Source organism: Mercenaria mercenaria, chromosome 5 (assembly GCF_021730395.1).
Source record: "Mercenaria mercenaria strain notata chromosome 5, MADL_Memer_1, whole genome shotgun sequence".
In the NCBI taxonomy this organism is placed as follows: domain Eukaryota; kingdom Metazoa; phylum Mollusca; class Bivalvia; order Venerida; family Veneridae; genus Mercenaria; species Mercenaria mercenaria.
Window position 1 is genome coordinate 46,019,746 of NC_069365.1, and position 18,330 is coordinate 46,038,075.

Consider the following 18,330-nt stretch of genomic DNA (forward strand, 5'->3'; position numbering starts at 1 on the left):
CCCTTGAGGTTTATCAAGCATTGTTTGGTTATGATTAATTGAAGTAACTCCACTTAGCTGGCGAATTACAATATAAAGGAAACAAACTAATTTGCTTTATTACAGAAGAAATTCTCGAGAACATAGCGTGTTTTAAAATGCTGACAACTCCTTTGGGAGTTACCAGGCATGTTTTTTTTTCTTTTTGATGTTCTAAACGTGAATATCCATCAAATTTGGACGTATGCTAGAAAAAGGTCAGGACTCTCAGCTAAAATATGTCAACTTGATGGCTTTATAAAGGATCAAATAATAAAAAAAAATGTTAAAACGTTTAAAGATTGTTGTAAAAATATAAATATATTCAATATATTTTTATCATGTTTTTACTCGAGTAACTTCATAGTTTGCTTAATCAAACATTATACTTTAAACTTCATATTCAATATATTCTTATAATCATGATAATGTTTTCACTAAGGACTTCTCGAATTTCAACTCCCTGAGCATCCAGCTTATTCACTGGACCATACCCCAATGGATTTTCGGGTGTTTCAGCTACAGGTCAGGTTTCTTTCTGGAACTGTCTCACGCTGTGCACGGTGTAGTCTCTAGTTTAGAGTGTACTTTTTATACCAAAGTGGACACGCTTAAGGACAAGCCTTGGTTTTATGCCAGGAATCACATAAGAATTTATATTTCGTAATATCATATCGTTGCAAGAGGCATTGTGTTTAGTCTAGAAATTATGTTGCACAAAAAAGAACCAAGATAAAATTACAAAAGAAGGAAGCTATAATCCAAGAATGCAGCCATCTATACACCGCTCCATATCGAAATAGCAGAATATTACGTGCTGCTGGCGCAAATGATTTTACACGAAAATGAAAATGCAAAGTAAGACACAGCGGGCAATAATCAGGCATTCACATGAAACTCACACAGTGTGTACTCAAATTCACCAGAGCCATCATAATTAACACATAAAACCGATTCCAGTCTATTTGCTTTCTACAACAAAATCAACACTTTCATTTAAAGCTTCTCTGTTGGTCTATATAAGTTTGTGTCATAGGCATCTAAATAGTGAGCACAAATACTTTTATGTCTCCGCATTTGGATTACTAGCTGTCCAATATAAAGTTACTTATCGTCTTTAAGTTTCGTTTAAATTACCTGAAATGTAAGAACCAGTTATTGGTATGACGGAAAAAAATTGATAACGAACTCAAAATTCTCGTACAGGTCTTAGAAAAGAAAAGCCATAAAAAGTAACTTAATTACCCCTTACCGTACTAAATTTCTACAATGACCTTGTCCATCTTTTACTTTGAACAGTGCCATTAACTGTTAAAAGGGATGCTTACCAAAAAGATGCTGACTGAATGGCGAACAGTGCAGACCATGATCAGACTGCATAGATGTGCAGACTGGTCTTGGTCTGCACCGGTCGCAAAGGCAGAATTACTTGCCGCCTACAGGTTAAGGGTTATATAACCAAAATTGTTTATATTACAAATTTAGACGCATTTCATTTTGATGGTAACTTGAATCCCTTACTAACTTCTGCAATAAGTTGAATTGAATGCAACGTTTTTTTCAGTCTGTCAGTTCGTTTGTCTTTCTGTTTGTCTATCAAAATCGTGTCTGATCAGTATGATTTTATCTCCAAAAAGGATTTAAAGACGACGTATAGAACGTAACGTTTTGTCATGCTTGTTGAAGATCAAAATCGACCTGACATCTAATGAATGATATGCTGATTATGTTTGTTATGACACTGCATTGGCAGCTTTTCATGCTAAAACATGCTGTTCCTAGTTTCTGGTTTCTGAATTTTCCAGTTTTAAATGGTTGGGGACTCCTTATGCCATCCGACCATTTTCAAGGCATCGGCGGACATCGACCTCCCGTAAGCAATCTTGATGGCTTCCTTGGAGGAACTAACAGCGATATTTGGGACATATATCTTGAAGGGCCAAGTGCCTCAATCAATCCGACCGCGGAAACCACTCAATTGATGAATATCTCTTATTTGTCAATACATTTAAAAAAAAAAAAAAACAACAAGACCATGAAGACCGTGAAAAGAACTCAATGTTTTCATGTAAGCTTTTTATTGCATTGATGCTTTTATAATATAATTTCACACAATATTTATCTTTTAAAGTAGTTATATAACTTGTTACTAGAGTAAAATCCATCCATTACTGTATCAGTATTAGTCATTTACTCTTAAGATGCATTCGGTCGATATTTCATGCATATTTAATAACGAGCTCGTCTACTTCTGCCTTTTCCGCGTATCTTATTCATAGCATAATTCATTAACTGCATTAATTCTGACAGGATATATCACCTACATTTGAAATGCTCAAGAATAATTATTGGAATTGTGAAAATGAGAGAACAAATATCTTCAGTTCATTTAGTGCTTTTTATGTATTACCATTGTTGACAATGATTTTTTTTTTCTTTTCTGAAGGCAGAGCCTTACCGTTAATCTTCTTTTAGGAGTGATGTTGTTGAGTGAACACCGTTTTTACATCCTAATCACATCCATGTTACAGCAGAAAGTAACATCTTTATTATAACACAGCCATGCAGCTAACATTCCTCAATCTGTTTTCTTTGATTTTCACATATTTACAGGTATTAGTAAAAAACAAACAAACAAACAAAAACAAGGATGAATATCCGTTCCAAAAACGCAGCCTCCCCAAATCACAACTTCTTTAAAAATACAATGGGGCACCGCCTGTGAACGATCAGTGGGCAAAACACCACTAAGAAGCTTAAACCGGTTTATGATGCGCACCTAACCTCACTCTAACCCCAACCATGTACGTTCCAAAGTCACATAGAGCGGTGTAAAAAATGTAGTCCCCGCAGGGTGAATCTATTACCCACGCAATGGCAACAGAAGGAATGGCATGTAAAACACAAAATGATCATTTATATAAAAAAGCAAACCTTAACCGAAAACGTATGTACACATTGACTTTGCAGAAGACAAAGCATCAAAAGAAACACCTTTAAGGACACGACGTAACGGGTCAAGAAAAAGAAATCATCACATTTCAGTCCCGGTGGGATCAGAGTCCTCCCATTCTTCCGTCAGACACAATCAAATCTTTAAAAGGCGTTGAACACTAAACATACGGTGTGTCTCAAAACTGTTGGGTCTTAACCTCTTTTGAATGTTTTATAATTTTACCAAATACAGTAGGAAAAGTACATTTACCCAAAATTTTACGAAGTTTGTAAATCACATCCCCATAAAATTGTGTTTTGAAATATCTTCTCGCAGAAGAGTCTTTAACTTACTACTGAATTTTAAAACCAAATCAGAGAAATATACATCTCATAAGATGTAGCATGAGGTACATCCTCATCAAATTATTATAATTATTATACCACATTTATACAGCACTCTTTTGAGCACATGTACACGTTCAAAAGTGCTTTGCAGAATAAATTGCAAACAATACAAACAGATACGCATACAACAAAGAATGCATTCCACATTCAAACAAAAATCATGAAATTCAATGTAAAACATATAGATAAAACAAGACAAACATAAATACATATTTAAAAGTATTTAAGTGAAACTAGGATAAAATACTGTTCTACGCTGTTTTATGAAAATAAAAACAATGTATCGGTCAGTTAACGAAATGTTATACAAAAAAGTTGGGTTTTTAGCAGGCTTTTGAAAGCAGCTAGCGTGTGAGCTTCCCTGATCTTGACGGGAAGGGAGTTCCAAAGCTTCGGAGCAGTGAACAAAAAGCTGCGATTGCCATACAACATGGTTTTAGTTTTTGGCATAATCAGTGACAGGGCGTCTTGTGATCTTAGGATTCTGACCGGTTTATATCCCTAATATAGGCAGGGGACTCATTCTGTAAAGCCTTAAAGGTGTGAGTCAGACAGAGTGGACTTGTTGTTCCATATCCATACTGTTGTCAAATACTGCACCAAGAATCCGAACATATTTTGTGGATTTTGTCACAGATTCACCGAGACGTCATCAATGTACTTGGAGTTATGCTTTGATGTGAATAACATTACCTCCGTTTTATCAGCATTGAGCTTCAGCATGTTGCAATGCATCCACGAGACAATTTCAACCAGACAGCTCTCAATGCGGCGCAAAGAACAAGAAAGAATATCCAACAGGGAAAGCCACGTTCCAAAAACGCAGTCTCCCCAAAGGCACACACGAACAATATTCGCACACCACACACACTCACACACACAAAATAAACACTCAAGGACAAAACAAACAAATACAGGAACACAGTGGGGCACCACTTTGGAACGGTCAGTGGCAAAACCACCACTGGGGAGTTTAAACTGGTTTTTGGTGCACCTAACCTCACTCTTATCCCCACCACGTTCCAAAGTCACAAGACAGTATAAAATAAAGGTTATCCCCGCCAGGTGAAACCCTAACATACGTAAAGGCAACAGAAGGCATGTTATGTAAAGCACAAAAATGCTCTTGTATATATATACATGTATATATAAATGCAATCCCTAAGAACCTAAAACGCATGTACTCAATGCCTTTTCAGAAGACAGAGCAACATGGGAAACAGCAAAGCCTCACTTCTAGCCACAGCCTAAATCGGCTTAAAGGACAGTATATTTGAGAGTCATTTGAGAAGTTTATGACGTCTGCATATGGCACCCACGGGTTTAGTGTACATGATATAGTTCTTTTGACCAAGCACTGATCCCTAGGGTACACTGTATTTCATTAACATAGGCGCCGACAACTCGCCATCAACGCACACAATTTGATAGCAGTGATATGATGACATCCAGGCAGTTTCTTTGTCTGTGACTCCAAAATGATATTCGACTCGGTGTAACAGTGTTTGGTGGCCAATGTGTCGAAAGCTGCAGACAGATCGAATAGCACCAGTAATGTTACAGAAGTTTGGTCGAGAGATTGAGTGCCACTAAAGGCGCGCATATACTACCTTTTCTAACATTTTTTAAATGAAAGGGAGATTAGACACAGGACTGTAGTTTTTGAGAATATTTGGTTAAAACAAGGAAGAATATACAACAGGGAAAGCAGCGTTCCAAAAACGCAAAAAACAGCCTCCCGAAACGCGCACACGATCAACACACGAACACTACACACACAAAGCAAACACACCAGGACAAAACAAACAAAGGAATACAGTGGTGCACAACCTTGGAACGGTCAGTGGCAAAACCACCACTGGGGAGCTTAAACCGGTTTATGGTGCATCTAACCTTACTGTTACCTTCCATGTCCATATATGCAAATGTTGAACCAGTACGAATGTGTAGTACAGTTCGGGCTCGTATATAAAGCAGCATCGAAACTAATCTTATTGGGTTAGTGGACTTGCTGTGGCATGTGCTTGTTCGTTTGTACTGCTAGGCGCTTTGCCGTAATTGGTCTGGTATATTGTGGTGGTGATTTAGTTCGTATAAAATCTCTCTAATATATATATACAATCTTTAATAACCTAAACGCATGTACTCAGTGCCTTTTGCAGAACACAGAGCAACAAGGGAAACACCCTTAAGGGCCCGACTAACAGGCCAAAGACGGAAGTCAAAATAGCTCAGTCCTGGTGGGATTTAAGAACTACTTAATAGAGTCCTCCACTTGTTCCGTCAGACACAATACCTGGTTTCTTAAGCAGGGGTCTTATCAAAGCACTTTTAAACTCTTTTGGTACATAACCTAATTCAATTGATGTATTTATGATGTTTGTTATCAACCATAAGAGCTCATCAAGACATGTCTTCAAAAGCCATGTAGGTAAAGGGTCAAGTTCACAGGATTTGTTTGGAGATTTTTGTATGATCTGTTTTACCACTACTGTCGTTGCAGGAGCCAAATCAATAAGACAGTTTGCTACTTCCTGATGTTCTGAACAATGCAAGTCTGCTGAATCACAATCGGTTTTGCTATGCGAAATAATGTCATTCGGGCATAATGTTTTCAATATTCTCGATGAAAACAAAATGAGAGAAATTTACAATACTAAAATTAAAATTATCCCACTTATAAATTATGAAATGTATAAAATTGTCATTAATAGAGAGATGTAAATCTAAAAATACAATGGGGCACCGCCTGTGAATGATCAGTGGGCAAAACACCACAGAGGTGTTCGAACAGTGAGGTTTATTTAACTGGAGCTCACGGCGATAAACAGTATCTACAGAATGAGCAAAAAATGGATCATCCATATTACAAATATCATCCAGATAGCGTGCTGTGTTATTAAATACAGTAATAATGTCCGCCTGCTTATCTGGAGAAAGGCTCAACACGAGGATGCACACTCTCTTATATAAAAAGAGCGGAGATAATTTTCTTTCCAGGAATAGATTTTTCACCTCGTGAAATTTTGTTGGTTTAAACTGTTTTTGTGCAGTGACGTAATTTCTTCTTGGCGATTTATTAGATATTGTTCTAAATTCATTCGTCATTTTCCCCCGATCCATATGGAGTTGACCGTTACCTGCGGAATACAGGTTAGTACAAAAACAGAATCCATTGGTTAGGTTACCCGCCGTTACATAATTGAACTACAGTTAAAATGATAAGAAAAAGCAAAAACGTATCGGTTTTATTCAAAGGAAAGGCTGTATGTCTGAACAATTTAAGATCACTTCATATACCGTAATGCTTAGCCGAGCTTCTTAACTTTATAACTTAGTCCTTGTAAATGTAGTTGTTTCATCGATGTTTATCAAGACCATGATACCCGGATAACCGATAAAGGTTATGTTAAATGGAGGGTATCGAATGCAAATGGACTTATTGTAAGGAAGTGTCTTTTACACACCCGTTAACCGGTTCCGAGCAAAACAGTCCGTGGCGGACAAAACAGTTCACCAATATTTTTGCCGGTATCTGCATTGGGGTAAGTATTCTTCATTCAAGAATTGGCTGGTGCAAAATATGTTAAAGATTTTTATTTCTGTAAAAAGTAGCATGAACGAAGAACACGCCATGTGCTTCCCGTTTAAAACTAACCTATATTTAATAAGTTATGACGAGTTAAAAGTGTGATTTTGTTGAAAAAATGTGAAAACGAAAGTTTATCGCGGTATATTTAATTCATTTTTTAACGTTGGTCTGTTGTATTTACGCCAACCTTTATAATATTGTTTGCCCTGAATATTGTCCAATTTTTAAGCGACAAAATGCGATATTCATCAAGTTATAGACATTCAAACATGACATGGCCGAAAAAAAGTGTGGCGGCATTGCACAGCTCAAAATTATTTGTGTGGCGAGCAAGAGCAGTCGTGTGTCCTTTTATTTATTTTACTTTAATAAATGGTCTAAATAGTGATATAAAGCGTGTTACTCGTTGTAATCTGACAAAAACAAGTGGTACTAGCACAGCAATGTTCAGAAAATACAGCGGGGATGACATGATGCAATTCGTATGCATATAGTGATGTAAAATACCCCAGTCCATAGTTGGCACTATTAAACCAGCACATGTATTTTGTAAAAAGAACACATTTTTGCACTTTAATCAGGCTTTTCTGTCAGTCAGTGTTGGATCAGGCTCCAACCACCAGCATTCTATATTTCCCATTGTTTTGCCTTTACCCCTTGCAATTTTCTTTCCGTCTATGCCAGTTTTGATAGGGGTTTCCCCTACATAGTTTGCAAACATCTTCATAGTGTCTACAAAAATACCTAGTAGTATTGGTTCCAATGCGTCCTGGGCTATGATTGGTTTAGAAGGCACTGCAAAGTTTATACTTGAGTTTTGTGTAGAACAATCACCAAGAACTTGCTGCCAACTTACAACTTGACCTGGGTGGACGGATAGCTCAGTGGTTTGCACACTGGCCTTCCAATCCTGAGGTCAGGGTTCGATCCCTGGCAGCTACTCGGGAATTTTCAGAAACGCTTTTCAGTGTTTCCCACCCAACTAGAGGTGTACTGGTCAGGAACCCAGGCAATCCTTGCGTGTATCAGTGCTATACACTGGGCACGTTAAAGAACCAGGCTGTCTATTCGAAACGAGCTAGGCTAAGTTAGCCGGATAAGCCTGTATCTGATTTCTGATCTCTCTGTCGTGGGGGCTTTGTCTCACTCTGTCCCTCTGGTCAGATCGCTCTGTGTCTGTACTAGTAGAGGATGAATTATGCGCTCTATGTGGCTGCATTTGAACTATGTAAAGCGCCTTGGGCGCTATATAAATCTGGTAAAATTTAATGTACAACGCCAGTGAATATACTATGTGTAAAATTAGGCGTTTAATCAAATAAAGCAGTTTCAGTTTCAGTTTTCAGTTTATTTCGGGGACCAGCCATGAAATGCAACAATTCCCATGGAACAGTTTGTAACCAACTTTCCAAAACTTTTTTTAAAAATTCGTGCATATATCTCATCCGGTATGAAGAGGATTTCGAAGACCATTCTACAAAATCGAGGAACAACAAATAACATATGTTTTCCATTGGGAACTGTTTACTAGCGACTAGTGATAGCCATTTTTTTTATATATAATTCTAACTGACCATGTTCATGTAATGTTTCTATTACCTTGTCATTGTCATTAATATCAGTTAAATTTACTTCAGGTGGGTCTGTTTCTAAAAGACAGGGAGAGGATTCTAACTTGAATGTTGAAGTGTTTCCTAATTCCTTGTTTTCGTTAACGTTTAGTGAAAGATTGTCTTCTGTTACTTCAGATAAAAAAGAATTTTCAGTGTTGTTTTCTTCAAGAAAAGATATGTGTAACTGATATTTTCCATCAACGGATAATATATGTGACACAGGTTTAATACATTCAAAAATTTTTGTTCGATATCTAGTTTTTCCTGTACAACAGTCAAGCTCAAGTTGTTTGTACTTGAACGTGTCAAACCTATGGCTATTACAGAGGTGCTGAATTAAGTGCCTATAAACGTCAGCTGTTGAATTGCAGTAGTAGCACAGGTACATATGCATTGTGATCCTGAAAGAAATATCACAAATGATATAATAAAGTAAGTGGAACGTTCCTAAATGGGAAGGCATCAAATCAAATCAAGGCATCAAATCAAACTACCGTACCACTGTAAACATAATTTAAAAATGTATGAAGAAGTGTTGATGATATATTACATTGTTAGATGATTGTATGACTAATATATGCTTTGAGTTACATCTGTTTGTTAATAAAAATTAGTGTAAATTGATGTTGTCTGATTACACACGTTATTTTTCAAGCTGGATATCACTATTTAGACCATTTATTAAAGTAAAATAAAAAAAAAATACACAGGACTGCTCTTGCTCGCCACACAAATAACCTCAAGCTGTGCAATGCCGCCACACTTTTTTTTCGACCATGTCATGTTTGAAAGTCTATAACTCGTTGAATATTGCGTTTTGTCGCTTAAAAATTGGACAATATTCAGGGCAAACATTATTTTAAAGGTTGACGTTAATACCATAGACCGAAGTTGAAAAGCGAATTAAATATACCGCGGTAAACTTTCGTTTTCACATTTTTTCAACAAAATCACACTTTTAACTTGTGATAATTTACTAAATATAGGTTAGTTTTAAACGGGAAGCACATGACATGTTCTTCGTATATGCCACTTTTTACAGAAATAAAAATCTTTAACATATTTTGCACCAACCGATTCTTGGATATAGAATATTTACCCCAATGCAGATACCGGCAAAAATATCGGTGAACTGTTTTGTCCGCCACGAACTGTTTTGCTCGGAACCGGTTAACGGGTGTGTTTTAACTGACAGGGAAAAAGCGATATTTTGTCACAACAAGCGTGTTTACAACCCAATAATTGTATGTTGTCATGCAAAACTTCTGGGATGATGTTATCTTAACTTGATTTCATTTTAGGAGTAATGTAAACGCTTTTAATATCCATCGAGAAATGCGTTACATGGAGTGAGTATCAAAATTAAAATACATAAAGGGAGCATACGGTGACACTGGCCATGTGTTTTCTTATATTGCGCTGGTTCAATGCCTCAAAATGCTTAGAGTTTTTTTGTGTTTGTTTGTTTGAGTTACTTTGTATGTGTGTTTTTACTGGGTTTTTTTTTTGTTGTTGTTGTTTTGTTTTGTTTTCTTTCCAAACACGTTTGAAGTGAAGGAATTACCTACGTCTTTAATATTTTGAGCAATGAAATTAGTCGAATCACTATAGTGACTATGTCTTAACTTACTTGAAAATACACTGAATGTTGAAAATCCTTTTCTAAGCCGCAGAGCTGCTGGAGCCTATATATCTCATACTAATCTAATAATTTGTGTACCAATGACTTTCAAATGATTTTTAATTACAGAATATTTTTATACTTGGGTCCAGTTATTGCTGTCATAGCCACAATCAACAAAACAGTATCCGGGTTGTATTGTTAAAGCAATTCAAAAATAGTTATATAAGAATATAATATATAAGTGCCCAGTCAATACTGTGCTTACATACACGTATCACGTTATGAATACATCCCAAATTTAAACTATTCTGATATATTACAAAAAGGCGAAGTATCCTTATGTAAGTTACGCTTCTTTTAAGTTATGAGCGTATTATTTTAATAAGTTTAAATATACCTACGTGTATTTGTAAAGTCTATAGAATGATATATTAGACATAACGCTTTCACAAATTGTAAGTTTTTTGGAACCATGTAATTCTTACACAACTTGTGCATTAAAGAAATTGAAGTGTTTTACCCTTACCTGATCTTAATTTGGTTACCTTCTGAAATCACAAAGAAACAACAGAACCATGTGTTCAGAACCTATATCGAGCCATATTACCTTAAATGTGTTGGTGCACCGTAAAACCAAAATCAGTCGAATTAAATTGTAAGTTTTAAGAGACATTAAATCGCTAATGGCGCCAGCTTAATTCGAGTATAACATAAACCATACCTAGATCAGTCACATGTTGTGACTTTTATCACCAAATAGAAAGATTGTACGGACAATGGTGTCCGTCTGGGATATTTTTATGTACTCTTGTGAAATATCAGAGATATAATTTTGTTGTGATATCAAACACAGGCAATAATTTCAGAATTTTGAACGCATTTTCAGACAAAACAACCCATGCGTCTATTATTCGGCGTGACTATTTATGATTAATAGACAGATATGCGCCTTAGTCCACAGCTCCATCATTTTTGATGTTATCGATTGATATTCTGTCACTGAATTACTTTTTGTCTGGTAAATATTTAACAGATCAATTAAGAAATTAGGTTAGTATCGACTACAATACACAAAATATTACATTTGATATATATTAGAATTTTGCTTAAGCTTGTGCTAAGGGGTGTGATGGGTGCTGCACATTTCATTCATTTCTTGAAACTTATATTTTCCTTAATTGTGTTCTATACTTTCCAAGGCTCTTTCTATATATTTCTTAGGTAATGCTTACTTAAATATTGTCTTTTTTATTTTCTGCAGAAGGAGCAATAATCAGACGAGTCATTTGAACATGTAGTTGCTTTTGTTATGTATTTTACTAGGTTTTAGACATAAATACGGTATATAGTTTATACACAATCCATGTACAGCAATTTGTACGATACTCATCATAATATTAAACACAGGAACAACATACATGGGTCAGGTTATAGTTATATACCCGAGTGTGTGAAATGATTTCAGTATGAACTATTTCAGCTCTCTGACCCTTTGTTGCGTATGCTACTAGGGATAATAGTTGAAATAGTTCATACTGAAAGGGTCAGTATTATCTGTAAAAGAATAAAATAATACGCGAGTTTTCAAGTCGTTTTACATCCCTGTAACTGGATTTAAGTTTGTGCTTTCTACGATGACACGCCATCCCGTCTGGCACATGTTACCTAATCTACAGTTACAGACAACTGGTGTTTCAATTAAAACCATCCTTACTAACACGCCGACACTGAAGTCTATAATTAGCAGCGGCTTTTAAGAGTGATTAAATTGATTCTGTAATCTGGTGGGGTTTTTTTTTTTGTTATTGATAAATGCAGCTCATTCTCTCCTGTGTTTGTAGAAATAGTGACTACAATAAATACATTAATTTTTCAGTTGCACACAATATATAAATACATGCGTTCTGCACGTCTTTACATATATAAATGCTAGCGTTTATATACCGAGCTATATGGGCGGAAAATACGCCATTATTGTCTGCTACACTTGAAAAAGGCTTTTTAAAAAGCCGAAAGCGCTCGGGTTTATAATTAAACTATTGAAACTAACTGTCTGAACATATATTTTCGTATTCTCTATAATTTTATCTTTATTTTCTCGTATCCTTCTTGGCTACAGTGTCATTTCGTTGATGTTTGTTTCTTTGTTTTCTTCCTATATGTATATTTTCTTTTGTTGTTCTAGTTATATATCTATCAAATATATTTGATACATGATTGGTATGAACATTTACTTGGTCCCCGAAATGAGTCGATGTTCGTTTTTCCACCACACATATATAAAAATACAGAAACGTATGTTATTTTTATTTGCTTTTAAATTGATAATTTATCATTCTTTCTTGAGATACTTATGCGCTCAGGACTTCAAAACGAAAATGCAATTGTATGAAACAGTAATATAACAAGACTATTTTCGATACGTTTGTACATTAATTTTGTGCGCTGGCAGACAAATGCATTCATAATTGATGCTGTTCATTTCTATTCTACCTTACGTTATATAGTAAGTCGTAGAGTGAAAACAAAGCTATAAATGGGATTTTACGGACCATTGGGGAAACTTCATATGAAATCATTCTGTTGTCGAAAGCATATACAAATGTAGTTTGTAAAACTTTTCCGTGAAAAGATTGGAGATTTTAAGAAGTCTTAAAGCTTTAAGTTATCAGTCTCTTATCTATTGTGTTTCAGGTAATATCTGTATTGTCAATACATTTACATTGAAATGGACGTACGGATATACTTTACAAATATAGAAAATACAATATGACGTGCCCTGAAAACCAACATAGTGGGTTCGCCACATGGATCCAGACAGCCTGCATCGCGTAGTCTGGTCAGCCATGCTGTTCGCTTTATAAGCTTTGGAATTAGAAAAGTTTGCAACACATGATCCTGACTAAGTCCGGATGAGCAGGCTGGTCTGGATCCATGCTGGTCGCATACCCACTATGTTGGTTTTCCCGTGGCACGGCTCATATACATGTATCTTACTTATATTTTCTGGTAAAAAGTACTATAGTGTAAAAACTGTTGTCAAACGTTCTAACAAATTAGTTCAGATAAAATATTTAGTCCCCTTTTTCCCACTGACAAAGAAATACAAAGACATCAAGTAGGAATACACCAGAGATAACGACCGTGTATAAATGATAATAGACACGTGATCATCAGCCAGTACCATGCATTGTATAACAAGTTTGTTCGAAATTCGGAAAGAAATAATTGTTACTGTTTCCTTTCTATAATTATTGGAGACAGACAGCTTCATTTTATTTTGTGGTTATAATGTACCTAGGGGAGATTTAACATGCATTGTTAGGATATGATTAATTGAAGTAATTCCACTTTACTGACAAATAACAGCCTAATTTCAAATTGATTTATTTTAGTAGAAATTTCCGAAAATCTATCGTGATTTTAAATGCCGGCATATCTTAAGGGAGCATCCAGACAAATTTGTATTATGTTGTAACAGTTCTAAATATGAATATCCATCAGATAAGGACGCATGCTAAGTCTGTGTATCAGAGGTATAGAACTAAAATTTACACATATTTATATACCATTTTGATTATTTTTATTGGAACGTTATGGGTGAATGCGTTTGTATAATTATGGATAGAACTGTTCGGAATAAACATGTTACATAATTATTTAATTTTGTTAGAAGACATACATTATAACCTCTCTCCCATACATTTCCCTCCTCATTCAAGTTGTTAGTAGATAAAACTCTCCGGCGCAACAACTTCTTCATATACCATTTTAGTCTTCCCTACCGTGTCCTTTCGTCCGTCTCTCTTTACTCGAAATATTTTATCCCTCACAATTAGCATATATTTTTGTCTTTATGTCAAATACGTTCAAGATCAAGGTATCCCGGTGATATCAAAGATCAGACGTGCAACATTGTGTGTCCGCCCTGTGTTTTTTCTATTAGGACGATATTCACAGTAATTATTGTTCGCTGTAATGAGGCGACACAGACGATTATTATGTCGATTTAAGGAAAAGATGTATTTGTGCTGAGGCTAGATACATGTTTTCCATGTCAGTCAATCCTTCTATTGAAATAAAGCTGTATTTTGATACATGACGCAATATCGAGTACAACATTGTCATCTTTCATTGTTGTCATCTTTCCTAGTTACAGTTACATTAAATTGATGCAAGTAATTATTTGTTCAACTCTGAAAACAAATACATTATATTTATCTGTATTTATTGATAAATATCTTTTAGTAGGTTATCACTTTCTAATTTTTAATATTAAATGATACATATAAAAGAGTACTCGGTAAACATAACGATTAGTTCAAGGTGTTTACCTAAATGTATTAAATTCCCTCTTGATGTTGTTAAAACCTCATAAAACGTGCGCACTTCAACAGATGTATTAACAGAGTGAGGTAAGAGATAAATTTCATGCTGCATCAATTAACTTTATTTTTGTGCTTCTTCAGTTGTTGAATTTGTAAGATAAAAAATGATTTGCCCCAAGAAATGTACTACTTGCACTAAAGTATCTGATGCACTAGGAGGCATTGCCATGCATAATTAATGCAGATTCTTTCTGCTCTTGCTTTTCCTGGTTACCTAATTTATAGATGGAGCTTTATGAGGAAATATCACCTACTTCGAAAAACCTTATGAAGAAATATTGTAGAAAATATTATCAGTTCATTAAATATTCTATAGGTATCATCCATTGTTGATAACATAACTTTATACTTTTTCCAAAGTTTATTTCATGTTCCTTTTTTTTTAAATTGAATGACATTAGATATGTAAGTTAGAGGACTTAGTCTATGTCTTTCTTCTCGACTTATCATAAAATGTACAGTTGATTGACAATGTCTGGGAATATCAGACGTGTTTATGTTTATAATATGCATTTATGGTATATCAACATTAGATAAGATAATAACTAAGAAATATCAAAATACTATTTAGATAAAAATACGTGACTGTTATAACCGAAGTGGCAGAAAGACAACAAAAAGACAACACTACTATCTAAAACATTTTTAAGCTCAATTTAAATTACCAAAATTCACGCAAAAAAGCCTTAATGTTTTCCTTGTTCATATTTCATATAGACCGTTCCATATCGCGTGATAAATAGAATATAAAATGTGTATTGCTTACATTTCTGAGCCCGTTAAAATAAAATTACGTATAATTTCATTCCACTCATTCAATACGTCCTGTACTGAAACTGCACTAATTAATATCACTAGTTTTAGACGACGATGTAAAATCGTAATAAAAAAGTAATATTGTAATAATTTTGGGAAAATTGCAAGTTTAAAGTGATTCATCTGGCATCTGTTGTATACTATTCTATTTTTTAAAAAAAATAAATTTCGTTTAAAGTATAACATTTATTTGCTATTTTATATGAATTTGATGTTTGATTTTTGTCCCAGACCATTATTATGTCAACTCTAAACACGTATTCTTCTGCATGTATTGTTTTAAATAGGTCTATGCTCTTCAATAACGAAACATTGATCTGGGAAACCGATATACCTACTGGTCCAGTGCCTAAATCCGGACGGTGCTTAATAATTCGGACACCGTTAAAAACCGCTTTTCGATCGTGATTTTTTACTGGAATGAACATGATCGACGCAGACGAACGCTTTGATGAAAGTTGTCAACAACAGTGTGTGAATGTAAGTATTTCCAGAGAAAATTACCTTCAAATATCCGCACCGCTAAATGTAAACATTGTGACGTCATAAAGCGCACGCCAGTTATTTGAGGTGCGACGAGGTACTAATTTAATTGCAGACGACTCCTTCTTAGCTGATCAAAACTGATGTAAAAACATGTTTTCAATTCTGTACTACCCTCAGTATTTATTTAAGAAATTTAACCTATTTCTGTTATATAAAATTAATTCAATGGAGAAGATAATGCCAGCATTTTGCAGACAAGGGAAGCAATTCATAAGATAAAATCGGCGCGGCGTCATTATAATGCATATTTGCGTCAAAAAGTATAACGACACCAACAGATTCTGCATGTGGGTAAAAATAATTGTAAACAATAGCTAAGATAGATTTTATTGCGTATTATATTATTGTTATATTTGGAAGTTATACATTAAAACAGAGACTAGTCCACATGATCACGTGATGAACAGGTAATAAAACTTCAATCGAATAGAGATGTCGGTATACATTACAGGACTGAATCAGAATTCTTTGCTTCAAACAAAGTCTTGTTCATTGTTATTTTTTGGTGCACTGATTCGTTGCAATTTATACTGAAATAGTGTCCGAATATTTAAGCACTCTGAATGTCGATTTTGACAGCTTTTACTGGCCCACTTCGGATGACTTTTTCATGATGAAATCAGCAATATACGATTTTGTTGTTTTGCACAGAGATTTATAAAGAACCTAAAAGTATACTTTTGAAATGTGATGCACGTGCGGTTTCCGAATGCAAAGTTATCGTCATAAAACCACCAAAAGTGTCCGGATTTAGGCACTGGACCAGTATAATTAAACGGATGGTGTCGAATTCAAATTTACTTTTTTAAGACAAGTGCCTTTTAATTGTTAACGAGGTGATATTCCATCCCATTATGAGTGTGTACGGCACAGATAATTGAATTCTGACATGCAAAAGCGTGGGGAGGCTATTATCTTAATATCATTATATCACCACGGCTTGTAATAAAATAAACGTTTCATGTGCTTATTGTGTTTTGTGATTTAAATAGATCTATATGTATTTTCAATAGATACATGTCAATTTGCCTACGTTTAAGAAGTCATTTTCATAGAATATACAAATATTCAGCTTGTCAAATCCACTCCTGTTATTTATTTTATTTACATTCATAACTTCATCACAACTTCATTTGAGATCATGCATTTCATTTGGGAACCAAACCTCAGTCTTTCATTTAATTTAAGACCTAATCTTAATAGGTATTATGTGGTATTAGCATAATGAATGCTGATAATGTTATGTTTATTTTTCTGCGATTTTAGGTACTTACATATTTGTATTTTTATGGTTTTGTTTTTCATTTCCTGATAACAAGAGTTTATTTCTATGGTATTAGCTTATTTTTTAAGTTAGAGCTAACCGAATATAAACAGTTGTCATTGAATTGTTTAAGGCCTAAAAGCAGGATACATAATAGAATAATAATTATATTAAAACCGTATGATAAATGATAGATTTCCATTTTTAGCAAAATGAATCCATTTGTTATTATATTACCTGAAGATCGATATCTATTATAATCAGAATAATTTCAACTTAGCCTGTTTGCTGGCTTCAAATCACTTGCCCTTTGATGCTTTGAGTTTGTAATACTATATGGGAATTAGACCAAGCTATTAAACTTGATATGACAAGGAACTTAGAAGATACGGTTGGAAATTCCCGACATAGTAATCCCATTCATTGCGTTTAGATATAATGAACTGTCATAATCCAATCTCGTAGAATACGAGTAAATACCAGTTTTATTAGATGACACGACCAAAGCAAATTGGACGCCAAAATTGATGGATTTTCTTTATTGGATATTTGTATTTAATCATAGAATATCTTGAAAATCTGTCAAAAGATATCGTCACTTGATCTGTATGTCGAGAAACGAAATGACATTTGCTCCTTATTTAAACAAAATTTATATTACTAAAAAGAGATAAGTCTATCGCACAGATTGACGAGATATATCCCTTGCAGTAAATCAGTAAAAGGTACTAAAGATTACGAGTAGTATTTAGCGTGTGACATTATATAAATACTGCATTCCTGAGAGGGTGATATGAAAAATGTTCACCACGAGATATATGAATATCGACCGAGGCGCCAGCCGAGGTCTATATTCATATTTCGAGGGGTGAACATTTTTCATATCACCCTCTCAGGAATGCAATATTTATTTTATTATACCGAAATGACATAAGATCAAAACATTTACTGGAAAATCAGCATAATGATTTAAATGGTTTATCTTATTTTAAAAAGTAATTACTTACCAAATAATGACAACAGAATTAAGGAGTGATTACTCAGATGGAAACTGCTGTGTAATATGACATTTTTGATATGTTTAGTCAAAGCGTTTGCATATCGCTGACCCCTATATTTATGTGCAT